Consider the following 26,737-nt stretch of genomic DNA (forward strand, 5'->3'; position numbering starts at 1 on the left):
ACTCAAGCAGCGGACTCCTGCCGGGCATTTCCACACAGGGCCTCAGAGGCTAACCAGTCACGAAGGTAACTTGCTTAGGGTCCCGAGCAACCCCGCGCTTCCGGGAGAACGCGTGACGGAGAGATCATCCCCGCCCCCGCCCCCACCCCCCACGGGACAGAGGGTAAACTCAGGGCGGGAGACAGTCACAGAGCCAAGAGCTAAGACGGGGTCGGGCAGGGCCGTGACCGCAGATGTCACCATCGTGTTACCGGCCTCTCTCGTGCCGGTCCCTGTGTGTGTGTGTGTTGTGTGTGTGTGTGTACGTGTGCGTGTGTGTGTGTGTGGTGTGTGTGTGCGCGCGCGCGTGCCCAGCAGTCCTTCCCTGCTCCAAGGTCCACGTCCAGAGGCAGGCGGTGTCTTGGGACAGGGTGAGGCCCACAGGTCGGCTGCCTACAGTCTGCGTCCCACTGGACAAGTTTCTCAACCTCTCTGATGTCGGTTATCACAGCCGTGAAGTGAGGGTGGTAACCACTTCAAACTCGCTCCAGGGTCCTGAGGATCCAAACGGATGGGAAAGACCGCACGCAGGGCAGTGAGTCTGGCGCGCGGCGGTGCTGCGATCGATCGGGATGGTTTCCCCCCGCAGGGATGACGGAACCGAGGACTCAATCAGATCGAGGGGCGATCGTGCTGGTCTCACGGTCCTTACAGCTAGCTAACTGCAGACTTCGAGAAGAACTAACCCAGGGAAGAAACCGACGCCCGCCGGGGCGAGGGCGGGGACGGGGACGGGGGCGGGGGACAGGGGGCGAGGCGGGATGTCTCAGTCACCGGAGGCTGGCGAGGAGGTGAGTAGGACGGAGGCCGCTCACAGTCACGCTCGCAGGTTCCTGCCCCGGCCACAGTTCGCTGCCCGCCCAAGGTCGGGGCCCCGCCTGGGGCCCCGGGACGGACGCTCCCCTCCCCGACGCACAGCGTTCTACCCCGCGGCTTTCTCGGGAGCACGCGGACCCGCTCCGGTCCCACGGCTTCCTCCCGCAGCCCCTCTCCCCTGCCCTGGGCCCGCGGCGGGAAGGGTTCCGGGGACCCGGCGGGCCGGGCCAGGGGCGGAGCGGGACCGTTGTGACACGCTCCCCCCCCACCCCCACCCCCACCCCCCGCCCGGGGCAGGGTGGGGCGGGACACGCAAATTAGCGAGTCCTCCGCTAGGGAAGGACGGGAGGGAGCGGAAAGGGACGCGAAAATTCACACAGGAATGCGGGGGGCAACTGCAACTGCACCGCGTGTGGGCGCGTACCACGGGATAGTGAGTCAAGAATGTGGGACTGAGCGTGACCTGGCTCACCGTGAGTGCAATATGGATGACTGCAGGGCGGTAGCGGGGAGGAGGCAGCGGCCGGTAACGGTTCTCAGGCTCTTGGCTAAGGTCAAGTGTAGTACCTGTCCTTCTCGCCTTCGGTATCTGATACATTCTCTAGTCGAGGACGGCATACTTAAATGGGCTTATTGGGGCTGGGAAGTGGGACCAAGGGCTCGCTCCGTCCATTTCGTGCGTCAGTATTACCAGAATCCGTGCGCGCTTTCCCCCGCCTCGGGGCGCGAGGGGGACTGGAGAGTTGTGAACTACAGGTGGAATCTAGTGCTTGTTCTTTGTCGGCTCGTGTGTTGCGCTGCTTTGTTTTGTTTTGTTTTGTTTTTTTTTTCCGTCTGTTCGTTTGTTCTTTTTTTTTTTTTTTTTTTCCTTCTTCTTCTGTGCTTTGTCTTCTTCCCCGCCCCGCGTTTTGGTTCCTGAAGTTGTAACCTTGCAGTTTCCCCGTTTGTGGGACCGGTCGGAGACCTTATGGTCTTATTACTCCTAGCCGGGGGGAAGAAGCCCGACGCTGGGCTCTAGTACCCCTGGCACGGGCGCGTGCCGCCGCTCGGCGTCCGCCGCCTGGGGTCAGCCCCCGTCCATGCCTCCGGTCATCGGGCTCTGCGGCCGAGTGGCGTTCCCCTTTCGTGCCTCTCTGGCTTCTTCTCTGGGTCACACGCGCCGACCCCCTTTCCCCACCTTTCCGCCGCCCCCGGTCTCCTGAAACTTTCTTACTTCTCTGCTCAAGACCGTGCCTGTTTGCTGCCTCTGAAGTGCTTTTTTTTTCTTCGTATGCCCCGCCCCTGGGCGTGGGCCCAGGCCCACGGCTTGGTGACCCACACTTTTGGGGAGAAATACTTCACGCCCACGCCCATGTGGCTCGATTTCCAATGTCTCCGTTGGAGACGCAGGACCATCTCCTCACCGCCCCCCCCCCCCCCCGCATTTCCTCTTAGATGTGGAGACTGATGACACTACTCACGAGGGTATGAAAAGGTTTACAGCTCACATAATGAAGCTTTCCAGGGAGAGCAGGGTGGCTCCCGGGCAGATTCAAAAATCTTTGCTTGAGAGCAAAGGAAGGAGCCTGGGTTGGTGTGTTTATTATGGTGGTGAATGGAGGGTCTGGGGTAAGGCTTTTTGTCAGATCGACCGGAGGGAGGGCAGGAAGAGAGGAGGGAGTGGCGAGACTTAAAAGCTGTCTGCAGTCAAAGATCCAAAGGAAGTCAGACTCTCTATGACCTGCTGCAAGCTGCTTTCCCCTCTGTGAAATGGGGGTGGGCAGCCGCCTTCTGCGGGCACGGTGCCCATGAAACCGTGCCTTCCACGGTGGATACTCAACAAACATCCCTTGGATCAGAGTTTGATGGCCGTCTTGATCTGATGTGATAAGGAGGGTTCCAGCCTGAGCAAGGGCAGGGGCGGGGGTGGGGGGTTGGGGGGTGAGGGGTTGGGGGGTGAGGGGTTGGGGGGTGGAGTGGGGGCAGGGCCAGGCCGGCCGGTGGGGACAAGGTGGAGGAAGAAAGGGAAGGGGAAGGGGTACGGGCAGGTTCCTGTGAGAAGCTGAACCTGCTGGCTGACTTTGAGATATGAATGAGTCTGTGAAGGACGGGGACATGGGGGTGGGGGCATGATGATAGGGAGGAGCCCACCAGAAGCAAGGGTCCCCAGTTTTGAGGCCCAGATCGTACCTTCAAGGTGGCTGGGCAGGTCAGTGGGATACAAACTGGTCCCCTCATTCTCCAATCGCTCCCCTGCCCCCGCTCTTGGTCAGACTGCAATGCCCGGGTTCCCCCTCATGTGCCCTGAAATTCTGACTTGCATGGGCACTCTGACTTGTTCTTTAGGCCACCACCACCCCCCCCCCCGCAACCGCCCCCCCTCCCGCCAAGACGTCAGGCAGGCCTTCCTGATTCAGCTGGCTTTGTGTTCCATCCCACCTTCTCCTTTATTGAATATGTATCGCATGCTTCCCATAGGGACGCAGAGCCAAACGGGAGAGGCCTTGGGCCTCAAGGGAGTCACACAGCCAGGTGGGGGCCACAACCATGTGTTCATCTCTCACAGTCCCCTCCGCGTGGAACCTGGTGTTGTGGCCATTTGGGCAGGTGTCTTATCCTGGTCCTGGCCCGGATGCTCCCTGGTTGGGGCATCGAGGAGGCAGGAACGGTGTCTGGTTTCTCTCTACTTCCCAGGACCAAGCACCGCCCCGGTGGGTCGTGGAGTTGAAGGTGATTAATGACTATTCCTTAAGTTGGAACCGCTGGTGATGGCAGGAGGCCCAGAGTGCGGGTGGTTTTGTCCTCCTGGGCAGATCCATTTCCCCAGGGTAAAAAGACAAGAGCTTTGTCACTGGGCCTCCTGCTCTCTCCGAGGGTCCGTCCACTCTGTAGTGCCTGTCGCTTTCCGAATGGGGCATCCATTTTCTTGAGGAGGATTCTCCATACAAGTGACCACGCACCCCCTCACCCCCACCATGAATGCCTAGGGGGCAGGAATAGGATCACAGTCACGTCCCGGAGTTGGGCTCTGTCTGATGGGTGCCCAACCATCATCCACATGGAAAGGATGGGTCAATCCCGTGGACGCAAAGAATCAAACGTGGTTAGGTCAATGTGTTCCGCTACTTTATTTTTTAAGTAAGTTCTATGTCCCCTGCAGGGCTTGAACTCATCGCCTTGAGATCAAGAGTCTCATGCTCTACCGACTGAGCTGTCCAGGCACCCCTGTTCTGCTACTTTTTATTTAAAAAAAAAAAATTTTTTTTTAACGTTTATTTATTTTTGAGACAGAGAGAGACAGAGCATGAACGGGGGAGGGTCAGAGAGTGGGAGACACAGAATCCGAAACAGGCTCCAGGCCCTGAGCTGTCAGCACAGAGCCCGACGCGGGGCTCCAACTCACAGACCGCGAGATCATGACCTGAGCCGAAGTCGGCTGCTTAACCGACTGAGCCACCCAGGCGCCCCATGTTTCTGCTACTTTTTAAAGAAAAATCGAAGGCGGGGTGGGTGGGGTGGGGGGGGTGGTGGTGGTGCGGCCTGGCTGGCTCAGTCGGTAGAGCATGGAAGAGATTACTCAACAATAACATCTTTAAAAAGGGGGGAGGGGGGCACATGGGTGGCCCAGTTGGTTGAGAGGGGGACTTCGCAGCTCAGGTCATGATCTCACGGTTGGTGAGTTCCAGCCCCGCATCGGGCTCGCTGCTGTCAGCACAGAGCCTGCTTCGGATCCTCTGCCCCCCCCCCCCCCCCCGCCCTCTGCCCTTCCCCCGCTCGCGCTCTCTCTCAAAAATAAACATTTAGAAAAAGAAGAAGGAAAGAGAGAGAGAGAGGAAGAAAGATCCAGGAGTGTTACAAAAATGTACACGTGGTACAGTTTAGGATCCAAGGTGGCATCTCAAAGTTGTGAAGGAAAAATACATTCCTTTGCACTGTACTGCCGAGTAGATACCAAATGGCTCAAAGATTTAGCTGTGGAGAAAGAAGAAAAAGACCTAAGGGAAGATGTAGGAAATTATTTTATAACCTCATCTGAAAAACATCTGAAAGCTATTTTTTTTAAACGATGAATAGGATGATAGAAAAAATAACTTTTTAAAAGTTGTTTGTTAATGTAATGGCTTTTTAAATTAAGAAATAGTTTGTGATATTTATTTGTTTATTTTTGAGAGCGAGAGAGACAGGGCGCGAGCAGTGGAGGGGGCAGATAGAGAGGGAGACACAGAATCCAAAGCAGACTCCAGGCTCTGAGCTGTCAGTACAGAGCCGGATGTGGGGCTGAAACCCACAAACCCTGACCTGAGATCCTGACCTGAGCCGAACGAAGTCAGAGGCTCGAGGCTCAACTGACTGAACCACCCAGGCGCCCCTATGTTTTAGATAATGTCTACGCCTAAACGTGGGGCTGGGACTCACGACCCCTCCAGGTCAAGAGTGGCCAGCCAGGCGCCTCTAAAATATAACTTTCAGTGGAACCTCAAGGAGATGAAATCCTCAAAAGACAGATGGCCAACAGAAGAAAATATTCACTGCTTGTATTACATACAAAGGGCCTTAATCTGTAAATTGCCGATACAAGCCCTTATGATAAAGCCCGACCAGTTAACCTAGCAAGTAAAAGGGCCGAAGTCCCTGAACAGAGAGAGTTCAGGGCTCTCAAACACAGGAGAGAACACTCAGCCTTATCTTCTTACCCATGATTAGAGAAGTACAAGTCAAAACCATGCTGAGGTACCATTTTCACCTGTAAGATCGTCCCCTCCCCCTGCTCCCCTGTCCCCCCGCCCTCCCCCCCCCCCCCCCAAGCAATCCCCACTTTGATGCCACGCGGAGTTGCTGGCGGGACTGGGGAAGCAGGCGCTGCCTGAAAACGTCCGCCGTGCTCCTGCAGTCACTGTCCCTGCTCCCCCGAAATTCAAGGCCCCCTCGCGGCAAGAGTGGCAGGACCGTGACCACACCGCACTCACGGCGAGGACACAAGGGCATACGACTGGCGTCCACAGAGCGCAGTTTGCAGGCACTTGGGTCCGTGCGTGTGTATCTGAGCAAACTCCGCGGGAGTGAATCACGCCGAGGAGACGGAAACGCCAAGTTATTGATTCGCGACGGGAACTGTTTCCATCCCAATGAAAGTAATCCAGGAGGACATCCCCTTCTCGCGAGGGAACCAGCCTGGGGCTCGGACTCTGGGGCGGAAGACGGCCCGAAGGACGCGGACGCGAGCGGGGGTGGGGTGGGCGTGCTGCTGAAGAGCCGTCAGCATCGCGACGCGCGGGGCACTGGCTGGGCGTGTAAGAGGCAGGATGTCATTCCCTGAACGGTGGTTGAGTGTGCGGGGCGGGGCGGGCAGAGCAGCGGCCAAAAGCAAGGTCTTGCCTTCACGGGCTCCCGGAAGCCCCGGGATCTGCAGCCGTGTTGGCTGTCCCTTTGCAGTCCCCGCCAGCCGCCCCTCCTCCCGGGTCTTTGCGCGAGGTGTGTGCACGCTGGGAGGTGGGCCCCCAGTTGGGTTTGGGCTCGCGGCGCGCAGAGGCGGTGGGGAGGGTGGAGTCGGGCCGCGGCGGCCGCGCCTCCTCAGGGAACAAAAGGCGGGGCATCATGCAGATTAGAAATGGCTGTGCGGCGCGGTAAGGACGGGCCAACCAGGGATACGGGATTTCCCCTTCAGAATGTGGAGAACGAAAAAAATGTGCACAAAAGTATTCTAGTGATTATCGATGGTCCTGTCGATGACGCAAAGGATATCAGAAAAGGAGTGAGCGTTAGGGTTCTCACCATGAGTTGAATATGGATGATGGGAGAACGGTACTGGAGAGGGAGGGGGAGGCCGCTATCGCTTCTCGGCCTTTTGGCTAAGATCAAGTGTAGTATCTGTTCTTATCAGTTTAATATCTGATACGTCCTCTATCCGAGGACAATATATTAAATGGATTTTTGGGGCTGGGAGATGGAATAGGAGCTTGCTCCGTCCACTCCGCGCATCGACCCGGTATTGCAGTACTTCCGGGAACGGTGCACCTCCCTTCCTTTCACTGGGTTTCTAAAAGCAGACTTAGGGCTGGGTTTGTGAGGCGTGTTTTTTTTTTTTTTTTTTTCTTTCTTTTCTTTCTCTCTGTTTCGGTGGGTGCTGTCTGTCCTGTTCGCCCGTCGCGCCTTTTTTTTTTTTTTTTTTGGGGGGGGGGCCTAGTCGGGGTTTTGCTTTGGCGGCAGGATCGGTTCGCTGGGGCCGAGATGCCTGTTGTGAGGGTCATTGTTTTCGCGTTAGTTCAGCGCGCTAGGTTTTTCCTGCTCTCCGTAATTTCATGTTCCTCACCTCCGGCACTTTTTTCACCTGCCGGTCTTTTTTTCGTCCCATTCCCCCCCCCCTTTTCCGGTTTCGCCCCGGGGTGCAGCCTTTTTTTTCCTCAACCGCTTCCCGCTACCGTTTTCCGGTTTTTTATCTTTCTCCGGAAATTTGCACTCGTACGTAGTGTGATTCCCGGTGGTGGCCAGCTTTTCTAAACCTTCCATTTTTCGTTTCCGGGAGTCTTGCGCCACTTTATCTCTCAAAGAGCTTTGCCCTCCTCCCCGCGCCCGGCCGTTTATGTTGTACACGCCCCCCCCCCCCCCCCCCCCCCCGGCCGCCTATGCCTGTCCTTGTGCTTTGTGTCCAGCTGCAGCTCATTTCGCTTTTGAAAGTTTAGCTCCTGGCTGTCTCTCTCTGAGACACTTCTGTCATTCCTGGTGAGTTTCAACAGTCACACGGGCGATTCCTTCCCAACACCCCGCCTGGCCTCTCAGTTTCTCCACTGCGGCTGAATCTATCCCCCTCGTCCGCCCGCTAGATTTTGTCATTCCCAATTGCTCTAACCGTGTCCCCATCCCGCATCACACTCTCCCATCGCCTTCTGCCCTTCCTCTGCCCTTTGACACCTGACACTTTTCTCTGTTCCTTCACACCTACACCCTCACCCCTACCCCGGATCCCTCAATGTCCTTGCCTCCCTATTGACCCGGATTCATTTCCTTGCACATACCCTCAGGTCCTTGACACGTTCTTGGTGCCACCTGTGCCACTGAATGTAGCCGGCGAAAACCATAGCACCGGGCTGATCTGGCTCACCTAAACTCTCAGTGTGCCGGGGAGGAAACTAGATAGACCTCAACACATTTGTTACCCAGGCCCCAAGAGGCCCTTTCAGGAGAAGGAAAAATAAAAGCATTGGGGGAGGGGGCAGCTGGGTGGCTCAGTCGCTTAAGCGTCGGACTTTGGCTCAGGTCATGATCTCTTGGTTTGTGAGTTCGAGCCCCGCGTCGGGCTCTGTGCTGACAGCTCAAAAAGCACTGTGGGAAACTGCTTTATTTAAAATTGACACGAGTTTAATTAAACACAACAAAACTCACATTCTTCATACTTTCCAGGTCTTGAAGGTCTAAATATCCGAATCCGGCGACATCGTCCAAATGCAACGGACTGCTCATTGGCTGTCCTACCGGGCCTGTGAAATATTGCTTCTCCAGTATTTCCAATACATCTCCAACAGGTTCGGCCTTATCACTACTTCTGGTTCTTCTTGCACCGTCAAAACACAACAGTCGAAGGTTTTTTTCATTTTTATTTTTTATGTTTTTAACCCTCGGTGGCTTGCAGTTCTGTTGACCTGCAGAGTCTGGAGTTTGAGAAAATTCATCTAGGATATTGTCATTTGAAGACGTGGGGTCGGAGATTTCACTCATGTTGATCCCTTTCACCCTCCTCATTAGAGACCAGTCCTTTGCTTTCATCTTCTGGTTCATCTAGTCAGAGTCTAATCATTCATCTACTCGTGTCAGAGTTCTTTTCTTTGCCCATATTATGGGTGGAAAGGTGAAAATTTCCAAATTCTCGATGACATTCAACAAAAGCAAAATTCAGACTGCCAGGATAGTGTCTCCCATCTGCTTGTGTACCTTCTGGAAAGATGATTCGATACTTTGTTTTTAACTGCAACAAGGCAGGGAGAAAACTGAGGGATGGTGGGTGCCACTCTGGTGACGTGTTTCACTGCCGCCTCACCGCTCTGAGGGATTCCATTTCCTTAGCCTTGTAGATTTCTCCGTCCTAGTTGGGGATCGAGGAATAACTTCAGGCAAAAATACCCCCAGGATGATGAAATAGCAAATTGTTTCGTTGTTTTGAGGTTACAGGGAGAATAAGATTGCTAAGACCCCGCGATGTGTCTTCGGTTTGGAGACAGAGAGAAAAGCAGCCGCAGAAGCTGGCCTGACACTCACAGCTAGGCTGTGGGGGTCTCCCGTGGAACGTAAACAGTTTCACACAACAGTGGCGGCAATCTGAAAAATAAAACAGCCCGTTATTTTACTAGCAAAAAAAACCTATTTTACTAGCTATTCGGGAATAGCAGAGGAATTGCGATTACGGACCTGCAGGCTGTGGTGAACTGCAGACAAGTCCAAAGAGGCAAAAGGAAGGTCAGCCTTTGTTTACGTTTTAGGAGGAAGCTGGGGAGGCTTGTTTTGAACAACAGTTCCCTGGAGAGGAACAGGAGTTTGAGGTCCTGGCGGTTTCTCATTAGCTGCAAGCGGGGGTTAGTGCCTTGTTGGCTGGGGGTGCAACGAGGGCTCTTCCTTCTTTTTCTTAAAGGCAGGAGATAAGCTTCCTATGTGAAAAGGGTCTCCCTTGTCAGAATAAATTTTTGTCTTCCTTCTTCCCGCTAAGGTTAGGCAGGCTGCAAGGAGTGGTACATGCTTGAGAGCTCCCCTTTCCAGTGCTTCCCGACTCCATTTTAACTGAGCTCCCCTTTATTTTCTTTCTTTTTTTTTCTTTTTTTAACGTTTATTTATTCATTTTTGAGATAGAGACAGACCATGAATGGGGGAGGGTCAGAAAAAGAGGGAGAACACAGAATCTGAAACAGGCCCCAGGCTCTGAGCTGTCAGCACAGAGCCTGACGCGGGGCTCGAACTCACAGAACGTGAGATCATGACCTGAGCCGAAGTCGGACGCCCAACCGACTGAGCCACCCAGGCGCCCCTCCTTTATTTATTTTCAACATCAACAGATTAAGGTCACTCTGTGACCGTGATGAATCAAGACAGAAACAAGGCCACTCCGTAGTCGCCTCCGAACTGAGACAAGAAAAAAGAAGAATATTGTCCAAACAACAAAGCTGACCAAACACCCCCTATCCTAGCTAATATGAGTAACTGCTGCTACTTTCCCAGTCGCAGTTTTGGCTTCGCTCTATTCTTCCTTTCTCCTAGGTAAGATGTATTCAGCTACCCAATCACTGAATTACCCCCACTGCCTGAGGTCATCTGTAGGAGAATGTGTGCGTGTGTGCGTGCGTGTGCGTGTGTGCGTGTGTGTGTGTGTGTGTTGTCTGGAGGGGGGGAATCTTTGTCCTTCTCCCCTTCAAGGTTCTTGGGGTGGTGGGAAGGGGAGGATGGCTGGGGCATCAAAAAGAGAAAAAGAAACAGAAGTGTATTAGTGTACGTATCTCATATATACACAGGAGAAAGGGATGAATAACCCAATGGGGTGGCTGGAACTTGGGCTTACATAGCCGCTTAAAACAAAACAAACAGGGGCGCCTGCGTGACTCAGTCGGTTAAGTGTCTGACCCATGATTTCTGCTCAGGTCATGGTCTCATGGTTCATGAGATCGAGCCCCGAGTCGGGCTCTGCACTGGCCGGCAGCACAGAGCCTCCTGGGGATTCTCTCTCTCTCTCTCTCTCTCTCTCTCTCTCTCTCTCTCTCTCCCCCCCCCCTCCCCCCGCCTCCTGTGTGTGTGTGCTCTCTCTCTCCGTCTCTCTCTCTCTCTCTGAAAATAAAATATACAAATAAAGAATCTTTAAAAACAAAACAAACAGAAACAAAAAAATAATAAATTTTCAGAAAAGTGACAAAAAGTAAAAGGGCTTTGAGTTTCTAGGCTGGCCAACTGTGGGATGGTAACTATATGGGGAAATAGTGGAAGATAAGGGCTGGGCAGTAAAATTTGTTAGGTAAAGTCTCTGGTGCCAGTCTCTGGGCTGATAAGGATCCAGGGTTGTCCGTAATTAACTCCTGTATACCTTTATGTCCTGATTTTAGGCAAATCGGGGGAGGGAAGAGTTTTTTCCTCCTGTTTCAGCTCAAAATAATCCTTACGCCAAAGTGGCATATTGGCGGGCGGCAGGGGAGGGGGGCAATTCCGCCACCCTTCGCATCCCAAAAGAAGGCCTCGCTCACTCAAACCTTCCCCAAGCTCCCTAATGCAAGCCTACATCCCGTATATAATGAGCCATTCCTGACACCCTCTCACTGAGGCGCCCCGCGGTTTCCTTCTCACTTTGCAGCAAGCGGTAACCCAACCCTTTTCATTACAGGTGTGTTCCTGGTGGTCTTTGGCTGGATGGCGTTGACAAGTTATTAAGGGGGTCCACCGATGGACCCATATGGGAACTGCGACGTGGAATGCGTTTTATTCTAACAAGCAAAGTTCCCCCCCCCCCCCCGTTGGAAGGCCTGTAAATGAGAATACAAGTCATGAAATACCACTATTTACAAATAGAACTGCTCAAAAGAGAAACTAGGAATTCAAAAAAGAGAAAAGGTTGTTGATCTCATAACTCCTAGAGCAAGACAGCTTAGTAAAAGGGTAGAGGGATGGATATATATGTATCTGCATCTGTGTCGGTGTATGTATGTACAGTACACAACAGATCCATGATGTTAGGTGGTGGGTGCTCACGGTAGAAATCTTTCAACGTTGCTGTACGTGCGAAAAGAAATTTAAGAAAAGAAAAATGCTGCCAAGAAAAACCTCACAAAGCTATTTGTCTCGTTCTGGGCTTTCTCCAAGGAAATGAGACTTGAGGCAGCTTTCCCGCTACAGGCGCGTTTCCCTTTCAAGGCGAGAGAGAGAGAGAGAGAGAGAGAGAGAGAGAGAGAGGAGGGGGGGGAAGGGGGAAGGGGGGGGAAGGGGGAAGGGGGGGAGGAGAGAGGGAGAGAGGGAGAGAGGGAGAGAGGGGAGAGAGGGAGAGAGGGAGAGAGGGAGAGCGAGAGAGCGAGCGCGAGCCGGCGCTGACGGCAGGAAACCAGGAAACGGCGCGTGTGTGGGCGGGACATGCAAATTAAAGTGGCTGTTTCTCTCGCGAGCTATGGGAGCAAAACAATAAAAAGCGTGAAAGCCCCGAACAAGTTAAGCGATCTGATAAACTGAGTATGTCTTAGGAGTTGTGACGATGACACACTGTCCAGTCTGAGGAAAGAGGGTGAGCCTTCGTTTGAGGGTGACTTTTCTCACCGTGACGCAAAGGAGGAGTGAGAGGGAGGGTGCCGATGTGCTGGGGGAGGTTACGGTTATCGCTTCTCGGCCTTTTGGCTAAGATCAAGTGTAGTATCTGTTCTTATCAGTTTAATATCTGATACGTCCTCTATCCGAGGACAATATATTAAATGGATTTTTGGAGCCGGGAGATGGAATAGGAGCTTGCTCCGTCCACTCCGCGCATCGACCTGGTATTGCAGTACTTCCAGGAACGGTGCACCTCCTCTGGGAGGAAACACTCGAATGTGTCAAAGGTTAGTCCTCACGGTCGTCTTTTCCCGGCTTCGCTTCCCCGGTTCTGTTCGCTCTCTTACGTTTCTTCTGTATTGATTGTGCTGTCTTATCATATATGTGTTCCCCGCTGACTTTTTTAGTGGTGGTTTTTGCGTCGGAAAACGAGGGGCGAGCTTAGATACTTACGATTCTGCCGCCTTTTTTCTTCAACCGCTGAGTTTTTTTCTATATCCCCCACTTTGCGCTCGCCTTTTGTTTTTTAATTCTTGCTTGCGTGCAGTGGGTAGTTTTGCGCACTGAGCTGGCATGCAGCTCCTTCTCTTTTCAGTGCATGTAGGTCACCCCTATGTGCGGTACGTAATGGGGAGGAGGGTCGTACGTAATGGGGAGGCGGGGATCTCTATCTATGGTTCCACTTTTTTGGCCTTGTCGCTATCATTTCCAAGACAGCTTCTGTCAGTTCCTGTTGCTGAGTATTCTTTTGGAGGAAGATTTCCTTCCAAGAAGTTCTGCTCTTTGGTTGTTTTTAGTCGGACTTTCTTGACATTGCAATTCTTGCTGAGGTTTCCTTATGGTCCTTTCTGTATAACGGGTGGAGCTTTAAAGTTTCCTTTGGCGTATACGGAGGGGCTTTGAGGGGAATTTAACAATATAGAGGGGCCCCTCGATTTAAGTGCATCTAACTTTGACTCAGGGAATGCGGCTTGGGGGTCAATTCTTCCCTTCTCCACTCCACCCAAGCCTCAACGACTTGTGAGCGCAGCCACAATTAGAAAATAGACCTTAGAGAGAAGGAGGAAGTCTCAATCCTTAGATCAACTTGTAGAGATTCATTGCAATTCTCATAATTCCTACACTTTGTGAATGTTAAGAGTTCATTTGAGTCAAAACACCACAAAAGTTGGAAGGTCAGTTTAAGCAGAACTACTTGTTAGGGCATCTGAAAGCTCAAAGTGGGGGATATAGAAAAAAACTCAGCGGTTGAAGAAAAAAGGCGGCAGAATCGTAAGTATCTAAGCTCGCCCCTCGTTTTCCGACGCAAAAACCACCACTAAAAAAGTCAGCGGGGAACACATATATGATAAGACAGCACAATCAATACAGAAGAAACGTAAGAGAGCGAACAGAACCGGGGAAGCGAAGCCGGGAAAAGACGACCGTGAGGACTAACCTTTGACACATTCGAGTGTTTCCTCCCAGAGGAGGTGCACCGTTCCTGGAAGTACTGCAATACCAGGTCGATGCGCGGAGTGGACGGAGCAAGCTCCTATTCCATCTCCCGGCTCCAAAAATCCATTTAATATATTGTCCTCGGATAGAGGACGTATCAGATATTAAACTGATAAGAACAGATACTACACTTGATCTTAGCCAAAAGGCCGAGAAGCGATAACCGTAACCTCCCCCAGCACATCGGCACCCTCCCTCTCACTCCTCCTTTGCGTCACGGTGAGAAAAGTCACCCTCAAACGAAGGCTCACCCTCTTTCCTCAGACTGGACAGTGTGTCATCGTCACAACTCCTAAGACATACTCAGTTTATCAGATCGCTTAACTTGTTCGGGGCTTTCACGCTTTTTATTGTTTTGCTCCCATAGCTCGCGAGAGAAACAGCCACTTTAATTTGCATGTCCCGCCCACACACGCGCCGTTTCCTGGTTTCCTGCCGTCAGCGCCGGCTCGCGCTCGCTCTCTCGCTCTCCCTCTCTCCCTCTCTCCCTCTCTCCCTCTCTCCCTCTCTCCCTCTCTCCCTCTCTCCTCCCCCCCTTCCCCCTTCCCCCCCCTTCCCCCTTCCCCCCCTCCTCTCTCTCTCTCTCTCTCTCTCTCTCTCTCGCCTTGAAAGGGAAACGCGCCTGTAGCGGGAAAGCTGCCTCAAGTCTCATTTCCTTGGAGAAAGCCCAGAACGAGACAAATAGCTTTGTGAGGTTTTTCTTGGCAGCATTTTTCTTTTCTTAAATTTCTTTTCGCACGTACAGCAACGTTGAAAGATTTCTACCGTGAGCACCCACCACCTAACATCATGGATCTGTTGTGTACTGTACATACATACACCGACACAGATGCAGATACATATATATCCATCCCTCTACCCTTTTACTAAGCTGTCTTGCTCTAGGAGTTATGAGATCAACAACCTTTTCTCTTTTTTGAATTCCTAGTTTCTCTTTTGAGCAGTTCTATTTGTAAATAGTGGTATTTCATGACTTGTATTCTCATTTACAGGCCTTCCAACGGGGGGGGGGGGGGAACTTTGCTTGTTAGAATAAAACGCATTCCACGTCGCAGTTCCCATATGGGTCCATCGGTGGACCCCCTTAATAACTTGTCAACGCCATCCAGCCAAAGACCACCAGGAACACACCTGTAATGAAAAGGGTTGGGTTACCGCTTGCTGCAAAGTGAGAAGGAAACCGCGGGGCGCCTCAGTGAGAGGGTGTCAGGAATGGCTCATTATATACGGGATGTAGGCTTGCATTAGGGAGCTTGGGGAAGGTTTGAGTGAGCGAGGCCTTCTTTTGGGATGCGAAGGGTGGCGGAATTGCCCCCCTCCCCTGCCGCCCGCCAATATGCCACTTTGGCGTAAGGATTATTTTGAGCTGAAACAGGAGGAAAAAACTCTTCCCTCCCCCGATTTGCCTAAAATCAGGACATAAAGGTATACAGGAGTTAATTACGGACAACCCTGGATCCTTATCAGCCCAGAGACTGGCACCAGAGACTTTACCTAACAAATTTTACTGCCCAGCCCTTATCTTCCACTATTTCCCCATATAGTTACCATCCCACAGTTGGCCAGCCTAGAAACTCAAAGCCCTTTTACTTTTTGTCACTTTTCTGAAAATTTATTATTTTTTTGTTTCTGTTTGTTTTGTTTTTAAAGATTCTTTATTTGTATATTTTATTTTCAGAGAGAGAGAGAGAGACGGAGAGAGAGAGCACACACACACAGGAGGCGGGGGGAGGGGGGGGGAGAGAGAGAGAGAGAGAGAGAGAGAGAGAGAGAGAGAGAGAATCCCCAGGAGGCTCTGTGCTGCCGGCCAGTGCAGAGCCCGACTCGGGGCTCGATCTCATGAACCATGAGACCATGACCTGAGCAGAAATCATGGGTCAGACACTTAACCGACTGAGTCACGCAGGCGCCCCTGTTTGTTTTGTTTTAAGCGGCTATGTAAGCCCAAGTTCCAGCCACCCCATTGGGTTATTCATCCCTTTCTCCTGTGTATATATGAGATACGTACACTAATACACTTCTGTTTCTTTTTCTCTTTTTGATGCCCCAGCCATCCTCCCCTTCCCACCACCCCAAGAACCTTGAAGGGGAGAAGGACAAAGATTCCCCCCCTCCAGACAACACACACACACACACACGCACACACGCACACGCACGCACACACGCACACATTCTCCTACAGATGACCTCAGGCAGTGGGGGTAATTCAGTGATTGGGTAGCTGAATACATCTTACCTAGGAGAAAGGAAGAATAGAGCGAAGCCAAAACTGCGACTGGGAAAGTAGCAGCAGTTACTCATATTAGCTAGGATAGGGGGTGTTTGGTCAGCTTTGTTGTTTGGACAATATTCTTCTTTTTTCTTGTCTCAGTTCGGAGGCGACTACGGAGTGGCCTTGTTTCTGTCTTGATTCATCACGGTCACAGAGTGACCTTAATCTGTTGATGTTGAAAATAAATAAAGGAGGGGCGCCTGGGTGGCTCAGTCGGTTGGGCGTCCGACTTCGGCTCAGGTCATGATCTCACGTTCTGTGAGTTCGAGCCCCGCGTCAGGCTCTGTGCTGACAGCTCAGAGCCTGGGGCCTGTTTCAGATTCTGTGTTCTCCCTCTTTTTCTGACCCTCCCCCATTCATGGTCTGTCTCTATCTCAAAAATGAATAAATAAACGTTAAAAAAAGAAAAAAAAAGAAAGAAAATAAAGGGGAGCTCAGTTAAAATGGAGTCGGGAAGCACTGGAAAGGGGAGCTCTCAAGCATGTACCACTCCTTGCAGCCTGCCTAACCTTAGCGGGAAGAAGGAAGACAAAAATTTATTCTGACAAGGGAGACCCTTTTCACATAGGAAGCTTATCTCCTGCCTTTAAGAAAAAGAAGGAAGAGCCCTCGTTGCACCCCCAGCCAACAAGGCACTAACCCCCGCTTGCAGCTAATGAGAAACCGCCAGGACCTCAAACTCCTGTTCCTCTCCAGGGAACTGTTGTTCAAAACAAGCCTCCCCAGCTTCCTCCTAAAACGTAAACAAAGGCTGACCTTCCTTTTGCCTCTTTGGACTTGTCTGCAGTTCACCACAGCCTGCAGGTCCGTAATCGCAATTCCTCTGCTATTCCCGAATAGCTAGTAAAATAGGTTTTTTTTGCTAGTAAAATAACGGGCTGTTTTATTTTTCAGATTGCCGCCACTGTTGTGTGAAACTGTTTACGTTCCACGGGAGACCCCCACAGCCTAGCTGTGAGTGTCAGGCCAGCTTCTGCGGCTGCTTTTCTCTCTGTCTCCAAACCGAAGACACATCGCGGGGTCTTAGCAATCTTATTCTCCCTGTAACCTCAAAACAACGAAACAATTTGCTATTTCATCATCCTGGGGGTATTTTTGCCTGAAGTTATTCCTCGATCCCCAACTAGGACGGAGAAATCTACAAGGCTAAGGAAATGGAATCCCTCAGAGCGGTGAGGCGGCAGTGAAACACGTCACCAGAGTGGCACCCACCATCCCTCAGTTTTCTCCCTGCCTTGTTGCAGTTAAAAACAAAGTATCGAATCATCTTTCCAGAAGGTACACAAGCAGATGGGAGACACTATCCTGGCAGTCTGAATTTTGCTTTTGTTGAATGTCATCGAGAATTTGGAAATTTTCACCTTTCCACCCATAATATGGGCAAAGAAAAGAACTCTGACACGAGTAGATGAATGATTAGACTCTGACTAGATGAACCAGAAGATGAAAGCAAAGGACTGGTCTCTAATGAGGAGGGTGAAAGGGATCAACATGAGTGAAATCTCCGACCCCACGTCTTCAAATGACAATATCCTAGATGAATTTTCTCAAACTCCAGACTCTGCAGGTCAACAGAACTGCAAGCCACCGAGGGTTAAAAACATAAAAAATAAAAATGAAAAAAACCTTCGACTGTTGTGTTTTGACGGTGCAAGAAGAACCAGAAGTAGTGATAAGGCCGAACCTGTTGGAGATGTATTGGAAATACTGGAGAAGCAATATTTCACAGGCCCGGTAGGACAGCCAATGAGCAGTCCGTTGCATTTGGACGATGTCGCCGGATTCGGATATTTAGACCTTCAAGACCTGGAAAGTATGAAGAATGTGAGTTTTGTTGTGTTTAATTAAACTCGTGTCAATTTTAAATAAAGCAGTTTCCCACAGTGCTTTTTGAGCTGTCAGCACAGAGCCCGACGCGGGGCTCGAACTCACAAACCAAGAGATCATGACCTGAGCCAAAGTCCGACGCTTAAGCGACTGAGCCACCCAGCTGCCCCCTCCCCCAATGCTTTTATTTTTCCTTCTCCTGAAAGGGCCTCTTGGGGCCTGGGTAACAAATGTGTTGAGGTCTATCTAGTTTCCTCCCCGGCACACTGAGAGTTTAGGTGAGCCAGATCAGCCCGGTGCTATGGTTTTCGCCGGCTACATTCAGTGGCACAGGTGGCACCAAGAACGTGTCAAGGACCTGAGGGTATGTGCAAGGAAATGAATCCGGGTCAATAGGGAGGCAAGGACATTGAGGGATCCGGGGTAGGGGTGAGGGTGTAGGTGTGAAGGAACAGAGAAAAGTGTCAGGTGTCAAAGGGCAGAGGAAGGGCAGAAGGCGATGGGAGAGTGTGATGCGGGATGGGGACACGGTTAGAGCAATTGGGAATGACAAAATCTAGCGGGCGGACGAGGGGGATAGATTCAGCCGCAGTGGAGAAACTGAGAGGCCAGGCGGGGTGTTGGGAAGGAATCGCCCGTGTGACTGTTGAAACTCACCAGGAATGACAGAAGTGTCTCAGAGAGAGACAGCCAGGAGCTAAACTTTCAAAAGCGAAATGAGCTGCAGCTGGACACAAAGCACAAGGACAGGCATAGGCGGCCGGGGGGGGGGGGGGGGGGGGGGGGCGTGTACAACATAAACGGCCGGGCGCGGGGAGGAGGGCAAAGCTCTTTGAGAGATAAAGTGGCGCAAGACTCCCGGAAACGAAAAATGGAAGGTTTAGAAAAGCTGGCCACCACCGGGAATCACACTACGTACGAGTGCAAATTTCCGGAGAAAGATAAAAAACCGGAAAACGGTAGCGGGAAGCGGTTGAGGAAAAAAAAGGCTGCACCCCGGGGCGAAACCGGAAAAGGGGGGGGGGGAATGGGACGAAAAAAAGACCGGCAGGTGAAAAAAGTGCCGGAGGTGAGGAACATGAAATTACGGAGAGCAGGAAAAACCTAGCGCGCTGAACTAACGCGAAAACAATGACCCTCACAACAGGCATCTCGGCCCCAGCGAACCGATCCTGCCGCCAAAGCAAAACCCCGACTAGGCCCCCCCCCCCAAAAAAAAAAAAAAAGGCGCGACGGGCGAACAGGACAGACAGCACCCACCGAAACAGAGAGAAAGAAAAGAAAGAAAAAAAAAAAAAAAAAACACGCCTCACAAACCCAGCCCTAAGTCTGCTTTTAGAAACCCAGTGAAAGGAAGGGAGGTGCACCGTTCCCGGAAGTACTGCAATACCGGGTCGATGCGCGGAGTGGACGGAGCAAGCTCCTATTCCATCTCCCAGCCCCAAAAATCCATTTAATATATTGTCCTCGGATAGAGGACGTATCAGATATTAAACTGATAAGAACAGATACTACACTTGATCTTAGCCAAAAGGCCGAGAAGCGATAGCGGCCTCCCCCTCCCTCTCCAGTACCGTTCTCCCATCATCCATATTCAACTCATGGTGAGAACCCTAACGCTCACTCCTTTTCTGATATCCTTTGCGTCATCGACAGGACCATCGATAATCACTAGAATACTTTTGTGCACATTTTTTTCGTTCTCCACATTCTGAAGGGGAAATCCCGTATCCCTGGTTGGCCCGTCCTTACCGCGCCGCACAGCCATTTCTAATCTGCATGATGCCCCGCCTTTTGTTCCCTGAGGAGGCGCGGCCGCCGCGGCCCGACTCCACCCTCCCCACCGCCTCTGCGCGCCGCGAGCCCAAACCCAACTGGGGGCCCACCTCCCAGCGTGCACACACCTCGCGCAAAGACCCGGGAGGAGGGGCGGCTGGCGGGGACTGCAAAGGGACAGCCAACACGGCTGCAGATCCCGGGGCTTCCGGGAGCCCGTGAAGGCAAGACCTTGCTTTTGGCCGCTGCTCTGCCCGCCCCGCCCCGCACACTCAACCACCGTTCAGGGAATGACATCCTGCCTCTTACACGCCCAGCCAGTGCCCCGCGCGTCGCGATGCTGACGGCTCTTCAGCAGCACGCCCACCCCACCCCCGCTCGCGTCCGCGTCCTTCGGGCCGTCTTCCGCCCCAGAGTCCGAGCCCCAGGCTGGTTCCCTCGCGAGAAGGGGATGTCCTCCTGGATTACTTTCATTGGGATGGAACAGTTCCCGTCGCGAATCAATAACTTGGCGTTTCCGTCTCCTCGGCGTGATTCACTCCCGCGGAGTTTGCTCAGATACACACGCACGGACCCAAGTGCCTGCAAACTGCGCTCTGTGGACGCCAGTCGTATGCCCTTGTGTCCTCGCCGTGAGTGCGGTGTGGTCACGGTCCTGCCACTCTTGCCGCGAGGGGGCCTTGAATTTCGGGGGAGCAGGGACAGTGACTGCAGGAGCACGGCGGACGTTTTCAGGCAGCGCCTGCTTCCCCAGTCCCGCCAGCAACTCCGCGTGGCATCAAAGTGGGGATTGCTTGGGGGGGGGGGGGGAGGGCGGGGGGACAGGGGAGCAGGGGGAGGGGACGATCTTACAGGTGAAAATGGTACCTCAGCATGGTTTTGACTTGTACTTCTCTAATCATGGGTAAGAAGATAAGGCTGAGTGTTCTCTCCTGTGTTTGAGAGCCCTGAACTCTCTCTGTTCAGGGACTTCGGCCCTTTTACTTGCTAGGTTAACTGGTCGGGCTTTATCATAAGGGCTTGTATCGGCAATTTACAGATTAAGGCCCTTTGTATGTAATACAAGCAGTGAATATTTTCTTCTGTTGGCCATCTGTCTTTTGAGGATTTCATCTCCTTGAGGTTCCACTGAAAGTTATATTTTAGAGGCGCCTGGCTGGCCACTCTTGACCTGGAGGGGTCGTGAGTCCCAGCCCCACGTTTAGGCGTAGACATTATCTAAAACATAGGGGCGCCTGGGTGGTTCAGTCAGTTGAGCCTCGAGCCTCTGACTTCGTTCGGCTCAGGTCAGGATCTCAGGTCAGGGTTTGTGGGTTTCAGCCCCACATCCGGCTCTGTACTGACAGCTCAGAGCCTGGAGTCTGCTTTGGATTCTGTGTCTCCCTCTCTATCTGCCCCCTCCACTGCTCGCGCCCTGTCTCTCTCGCTCTCAAAAATAAACAAATAAATATCACAAACTATTTCTTAATTTAAAAAGCCATTACATTAACAAACAACTTTTAAAAAGTTATTTTTTCTATCATCCTATTCATCGTTTAAAAAAAATAGCTTTCAGATGTTTTTCAGATGAGGTTATAAAATAATTTCCTACATCTTCCCTTAGGTCTTTTTCTTCTTTCTCCACAGCTAAATCTTTGAGCCATTTGGTATCTACTCGGCAGTACAGTGCAAAGGAATGTATTTTTCCTTCACAACTTTGAGATGCCACCTTGGATCCTAAACTGTACCACGTGTACATTTTTGTAACACTCCTGGATCTTTCTTCCTCTCTCTCTCTCTTTCCTTCTTCTTTTTCTAAATGTTTATTTTTGAGAGAGAGCGCGAGCGGGGGAAGGGCAGAGGGCGGGGGGGGGGGGGGGGGCAGAGGATCCGAAGCAGGCTCTGTGCTGACAGCAGCGAGCCCGATGCGGGGCTGGAACTCACCAACCGTGAGATCATGACCTGAGCTGCGAAGTCCCCCTCTCAACCAACTGGGCCACCCATGTGCCCCCTCCCCCCTTTTTAAAGATGTTATTGTTGAGTAATCTCTTCCATGCTCTACCGACTGAGCCAGCCAGGCCGCACCACCACCACCCCCCCCACCCCACCCCGCCTTCGATTTTTCTTTAAAAAGTAGCAGAACATGGGGCGCCTGGGTGGCTCAGTCGGTTAAGCAGCCGACTTCGGCTCAGGTCATGATCTCGCGGTCTGTGAGTTGGAGCCCCGCGTCGGGCTCTGTGCTGACAGCTCAGGGCCTGGAGCCTGTTTCGGATTCTGTGTCTCCCACTCTCTGACCCTCCCCCGTTCATGCTCTGTCTCTCTCTGTCTCAAAAATAAATAAACGTTAAAAAAAAATTTTTTTTTTTTAAATAAAAAGTAGCAGAACAGGGGTGCCTGGACAGCTCAGTCGGTAGAGCATGAGACTCTTGATCTCAAGGCGATGAGTTCAAGCCCTGCAGGGGACATAGAACTTACTTAAAAAATAAAGTAGCGGAACACATTGACCTAACCACGTTTGATTCTTTGCGTCCACGGGATTGACCCATCCTTTCCATGTGGATGATGGTTGGGCACCCATCAGACAGAGCCCAACTCCGGGACGTGACTGTGATCCTATTCCTGCCCCCTAGGCATTCATGGTGGGGGTGAGGGGGTGCGTGGTCACTTGTATGGAGAATCCTCCTCAAGAAAATGGATGCCCCATTCGGAAAGCGACAGGCACTACAGAGTGGACGGACCCTCGGAGAGAGCAGGAGGCCCAGTGACAAAGCTCTTGTCTTTTTACCCTGGGGAAATGGATCTGCCCAGGAGGACAAAACCACCCGCACTCTGGGCCTCCTGCCATCACCAGCGGTTCCAACTTAAGGAATAGTCATTAATCACCTTCAACTCCACGACCCACCGGGGCGGTGCTTGGTCCTGGGAAGTAGAGAGAAACCAGACACCGTTCCTGCCTCCTCGATGCCCCAACCAGGGAGCATCCGGGCCAGGACCAGGATAAGACACCTGCCCAAATGGCCACAACACCAGGTTCCACGCGGAGGGGACTGTGAGAGATGAACACATGGTTGTGGCCCCCACCTGGCTGTGTGACTCCCTTGAGGCCCAAGGCCTCTCCCGTTTGGCTCTGCGTCCCTATGGGAAGCATGCGATACATATTCAATAAAGGAGAAGGTGGGATGGAACACAAAGCCAGCTGAATCAGGAAGGCCTGCCTGACGTCTTGGCGGGAGGGGGGGCGGTTGCGGGGGGGGGGGTGGTGGTGGCCTAAAGAACAAGTCAGAGTGCCCATGCAAGTCAGAATTTCAGGGCACATGAGGGGGGAACCCGGGCATTGCAGTCTGACCAAGAGCGGGGGCAGGGGAGCGATTGGAGAATGAGGGGACCAGTTTGTATCCCACTGACCTGCCCAGCCACCTTGAAGGTACGATCTGGGCCTCAAAACTGGGGACCCTTGCTTCTGGTGGGCTCCTCCCTATCATCATGCCCCCACCCCCATGTCCCCGTCCTTCACAGACTCATTCATATCTCAAAGTCAGCCAGCAGGTTCAGCTTCTCACAGGAACCTGCCCGTACCCCTTCCCCTTCCCTTTCTTCCTCCACCTTGTCCCCACCGGCCGGCCTGGCCCTGCCCCCACTCCACCCCCCAACCCCTCACCCCCCAACCCCTCACCCCCCAACCCCCCACCCCCGCCCCTGCCCTTGCTCAGGCTGGAACCCTCCTTATCACATCAGATCAAGACGGCCATCAAACTCTGATCCAAGGGATGTTTGTTGAGTATCCACCGTGGAAGGCACGGTTTCATGGGCACCGTGCCCGCAGAAGGCGGCTGCCCACCCCCATTTCACAGAGGGGAAAGCAGCTTGCAGCAGGTCATAGAGAGTCTGACTTCCTTTGGATCTTTGACTGCAGACAGCTTTTAAGTCTCGCCACTCCCTCCTCTCTTCCTGCCCTCCCTCCGGTCGATCTGACAAAAAGCCTTACCCCAGACCCTCCATTCACCACCATAATAAACACACCAACCCAGGCTCCTTCCTTTGCTCTCAAGCAAAGATTTTTGAATCTGCCCGGGAGCCACCCTGCTCTCCCTGGAAAGCTTCATTATGTGAGCTGTAAACCTTTTCATACCCTCGTGAGTAGTGTCATCAGTCTCCACATCTAAGAGGAAATGCGGGGGGGGGGGGGCGGTGAGGAGATGGTCCTGCGTCTCCAACGGAGACATTGGAAATCGAGCCACATGGGCGTGGGCGTGAAGTATTTCTCCCCAAAAGTGTGGGTCACCAAGCCGTGGGCCTGGGCCCACGCCCAGGGGCGGGGCATACGAAGAAAAAAAAAAGCACTTCAGAGGCAGCAAACAGGCACGGTCTTGAGCAGAGAAGTAAGAAAGTTTCAGGAGACCGGGGGCGGCGGAAAGGTGGGGAAAGGGGGTCGGCGCGTGTGACCCAGAGAAGAAGCCAGAGAGGCACGAAAGGGGAACGCCACTCGGCCGCAGAGCCCGATGACCGGAGGCATGGACGGGGGCTGACCCCAGGCGGCGGACGCCGAGCGGCGGCACGCGCCCGTGCCAGGGGTACTAGAGCCCAGCGTCGGGCTTCTTCCCCCGGCTAGGAGTAATAAGACCATAAGGTCTCCGACCGGTCCCACAAACGGGGAAACTGCAAGGTTACAACTTCAGGAACCAAAACGCGGGGCGGGGAAGAAGACAAAGCACAGAAGAAGAAGGAAAAAAAAAAAAAAAAAAGAACAAACGAACAGACGGAAAAAAAAAACAAAACAAAACAAAACAAAGCAGCGCAACACACGAGCCGACAAAGAACAAGCACTAGATTCCACCTGTAGTTCACAACTCTCCAGTCCCCCTCGCGCCCCGAGGCGGGGGAAAGCGCGCACGGATTCTGGTAATACTGACGCACGAAATGGACGGAGCGAGCCCTTGGTCCCACTTCCCAGCCCCAATAAGCCCATTTAAGTATGCCGTCCTCGACTAGAGAATGTATCAGATACCGAAGGCGAGAAGGACAGGTACTACACTTGACCTTAGCCAAGAGCCTGAGAACCGTTACCGGCCGCTGCCTCCTCCCCGCTACCGCCCTGCAGTCATCCATATTGCACTCACGGTGAGCCAGGTCACGCTCAGTCCACATTCTTGACTCACTATCCCGTGGTACGCGCCACACGCGGTGCAGTTGCAGTTGCCCCCCGCATTCCTGGTGAATTTTCGCGTCCCTTTCCGCTCCCTCCCGTCCTTCCCTAGCGGAGGACTCGCTAATTTGCGTGTCCCGCCCCACCCTGCCCCGGGCGGGGGGTGGGGGGTGGGGGGGGGAGCGTGTCACAACGGTCCCGCTCCGCCCCTGGCCCGGCCCGCCGGGTCCCCGGAACCCTTCCCGCCGCGGGCCCAGGGCAGGGGAGAGGGGCTGCGGGAGGAAGCCGTGGGACCGGAGCGGTCCGCGTGCTCCCGAGAAAGCCGCGGGGGTAGAACGCTGTGCGTCGGGGAGGGGAGCGTCCGTCCCGGGGCCCCAGGCGGGGCCCCGACCTTGGGCGGGCAGCGAACTGTGGCCGGGGCAGGAACCTGCGAGCGTGACTGTGAGCGGCCTCCGTCCTACTCACCTCCTCGCCAGCCTCCGGTGACTGAGACATCCCGCCTCGCCCCTGTCCCCCGCCCCCGTCCCCGTCCCCGCCCTCGCCCCGGCGGGCGTCGGTTTCTTCCCTGGGTTAGTTCTTCTCGAAGTCTGCAGTTAGCTAGCTGTAAGGACCGTGAGACCAGCACGATCGCCCCTCGATCTGATTGAGTCCTCGGTTCCGTCATCCCTGCGGGGAAACCATCCCGATCGATCGCAGCACCGCCGCGCGCCAGACTCACTGCCCTGCGTGCGGTCTTTCCCATCCGTTTGGATCCTCAGGACCCTGGAGCGAGTTGAAGTGGTTACCACCCTCACTTCACGGCTGTGATAACCGACATCAGAGAGGTTGAGAAACTTGTCCAGTGGGACGCAGACTGTAGGCAGCCGACCTGTGGGCCTCACCCTGTCCCAAGACACCGCCTGCCTCTGGACGTGGACCTTGGAGCAGGGAAGGACTGCTGGGCACGCGCGCGCGCACACACACACACACACACACACACGCACACGTACACACACACACACACACACACACACACACACACACAGGGACCGGCACGAGAGAGGCCGGTAACACGATGGTGACATCTGCGGTCACGGCCCTGCCCGACCCCGTCTTAGCTCTTGGCTCTGTGACTGTCTCCCGCCCTGAGTTTACCCTCTGTCCCGTGGGGGTGGGGGCGGGGGCGGGGATGATCTCTCCGTCACGCGTTCTCCCGGAAGCGCGGGGTTGCTCGGGACCCTAAGCAAGTTACCTTCGTGACTGGTTAGCCTCTGAGGCCCTGTGTGGAAATGCCCGGCAGGAGTCCGCTGCTTGAGTAGCAAACAGCGTTTTTGCCAGTCACTTCTCTGGAAGCTTCGTCTCCTCGCTGAAGACCACGTCCTGATAGAACCTAACCTAACCTAACGCCGGGGCCTGTTTTGAGCACTTTTCCCTCCCCACTCCCACCAGCCCCACTATGATACGGTATGGGAGTATGTCCTGGTCTGTACCCTGCCTCCCTTCCCACACCCTGCCCCGCCCCCTCGATACCCCAGCTCGGGACGACTGGGAAGATCCCACCTGGACCCCTCTTCCCACCTCTCTGGCGGCCCGTGCACTTAGCCCCGTGCCCAGCACCTAAATATTTGTTGAATGGATGAGCGAATGGATATGGATTCAACGAGGTAGATCTATCGACCAAGCAAGCTCACCCAGCCAGTGGCCCACGGCCATCCTGATGGCTCTTGGGGCCTCTCCAACACAAGACCTCTCTGCTTGGTTCCACGTTCTTCAGTTACTAGCCACTTTATGGTTTCCCAGCTGTTTTGACCCTCAAGACACTCCCATTCCTGGCAAAGGACCGTCTCCCGAGGAACCGAGTGCACCGATCGGCCTCTTGGGAGTTAACTGACTGCAGGGTAGCTGGAGTCAGTACCCCTGCCCCGCCGTGCCCCCGTGGCCCGCACAAACCGACACACACGGGCGGTGTGGCGCCTGAAAAGCTACGGCTGGCACCAGCCTCACCCAAGAGCCATGTACCTCCACCCAGCTGTTGCACCCTCCTGGTCCCTGGCGCTGTCGCCCCAAAAGCGTCTCCAGCCACGGGTCAGGGCCGGGGATGGGGACTCTAGGAGCACCCCGAGAGTTCTCAAGCAGCGTCTGTGTCTGCAGCCTGGCAAACCCAGTAGCTC

General features: G+C 53.5%; 2 long non-coding RNA genes and 6 other non-coding genes across 10 annotated transcripts; 4 read left to right on the forward strand and 4 right to left on the reverse strand.

The window, feature by feature from the left end:
* The first annotated feature begins 1,304 nt into the window (after nucleotides 1-1,304).
* On the forward strand, nucleotides 1,305-11,334 carry LOC122233537. 2 transcript variants are annotated; one of them, XR_006211133.1, is made up of 4 exons: nucleotides 1,305-1,328; nucleotides 8,233-8,354; nucleotides 9,873-10,074; nucleotides 11,183-11,334. It is a non-coding gene; the product is annotated as an uncharacterized LOC122233537 (long non-coding RNA). The 2 variants fall into 2 exon arrangements; XR_006211134.1 differs by lacking the exon at nucleotides 1,305-1,328 and adding an exon at nucleotides 7,455-7,554.
* LOC122233899 lies at nucleotides 1,384-1,567 on the forward strand. Its single transcript, XR_006211622.1, has one exon. It is a non-coding gene; the product is annotated as a U2 spliceosomal RNA (small nuclear RNA).
* On the forward strand, nucleotides 6,664-6,854 carry LOC122233888. The gene has a single exon (XR_006211613.1). It is a non-coding gene; the product is annotated as a U2 spliceosomal RNA (small nuclear RNA).
* Nucleotides 11,335-12,160: 826 nt separating the features above from the next.
* Nucleotides 12,161-12,351, forward strand: LOC122233883. The gene has a single exon (XR_006211608.1). It is a non-coding gene; the product is annotated as a U2 spliceosomal RNA (small nuclear RNA).
* A 1,209-nt stretch (nucleotides 12,352-13,560) lies between these two features.
* Nucleotides 13,561-13,751, reverse strand: LOC122233884. The gene has a single exon (XR_006211609.1). It is a non-coding gene; the product is annotated as a U2 spliceosomal RNA (small nuclear RNA).
* A 408-nt stretch (nucleotides 13,752-14,159) lies between these two features.
* On the reverse strand, nucleotides 14,160-24,749 carry LOC102968325. Of its 2 annotated transcripts, none has more exons than XR_001511452.2 (4): nucleotides 24,562-24,749; nucleotides 17,547-17,668; nucleotides 15,827-16,028; nucleotides 14,160-14,721 (listed from the first exon to the last, which is right to left on the reverse strand). It is a non-coding gene; the product is annotated as an uncharacterized LOC102968325 (long non-coding RNA). The 2 variants fall into 2 exon arrangements; XR_006211132.1 differs by having other exon boundaries at nucleotides 17,489-17,668.
* Nucleotides 19,046-19,236, reverse strand: LOC122233889. Its single transcript, XR_006211614.1, has one exon. It is a non-coding gene; the product is annotated as a U2 spliceosomal RNA (small nuclear RNA).
* LOC122233900 lies at nucleotides 24,323-24,506 on the reverse strand. The gene has a single exon (XR_006211623.1). It is a non-coding gene; the product is annotated as a U2 spliceosomal RNA (small nuclear RNA).
* Nucleotides 24,750-26,737: the final 1,988 nt, after the last annotated feature.

This window comes from Panthera tigris, chromosome E1 (genome assembly GCF_018350195.1).
Source record: "Panthera tigris isolate Pti1 chromosome E1, P.tigris_Pti1_mat1.1, whole genome shotgun sequence".
NCBI classification, from domain to species: Eukaryota; Metazoa; Chordata; class Mammalia; order Carnivora; family Felidae; genus Panthera; species Panthera tigris.